Below are 639 nucleotides of genomic sequence, written 5' to 3'. Positions count from 1 at the left end.
GAAAAGCTGAAAATGGATGAGCAAACTAGTTCACATTGTAAGTTTCTTAGTTTAAATAATTGAGGGGCAATAAAAGTGTTTAAATTAACATTATCCTCTCGATATCTTATTATTTATATCTCTGTTAATCCAATGTCTGTAGCACTGATTCCAATCTGTGAATGTAGTTTATAGGGTATTATAACAGTTTAGCATATGACCTTTAAGAAAAGATATGGGCTATTTTTTGGAGGGGGGGAGAGGGGGCTAGCAGATTTTTTTGCAAAACACATGAGTGATCCTATTTGTGTTCCATAATGAGCATGACTGCACTCATCGACCAGAAGAATATGGCTGTCATATCACAAGACCAATCAGTTTTATTCAGCTGTGAACTAAAATTCACAGGCTATTCCTCATTAGTTCCACATTAATGTGAACATATGTCTCAGCATATAAAAATGTATACATATTAACCAGACGTGAAATTTGAGGGGCCTATATTAGCCATGGTTTTTAATGTAGCAACTTCCATTAAGCAACTTTGAGGAAAAAACACTATTACAGTTTACATATACAATAACATTTTATTTTTAACCAAGCACCTCCAGGAAAAAAAAATACAGATCTAATATGGCTGAAAAAAACGTACGAAAGATC

Source organism: Lepisosteus platostomus, chromosome 8 (assembly GCF_059453375.1).
Source record: "Lepisosteus platostomus isolate fLepPlt1 chromosome 8, fLepPlt1.hap1, whole genome shotgun sequence".
NCBI lineage: Eukaryota > Metazoa > Chordata > Actinopteri > Semionotiformes > Lepisosteidae > Lepisosteus > Lepisosteus platostomus.
Note: the sequence above shows the minus strand (reverse complement) of the source record.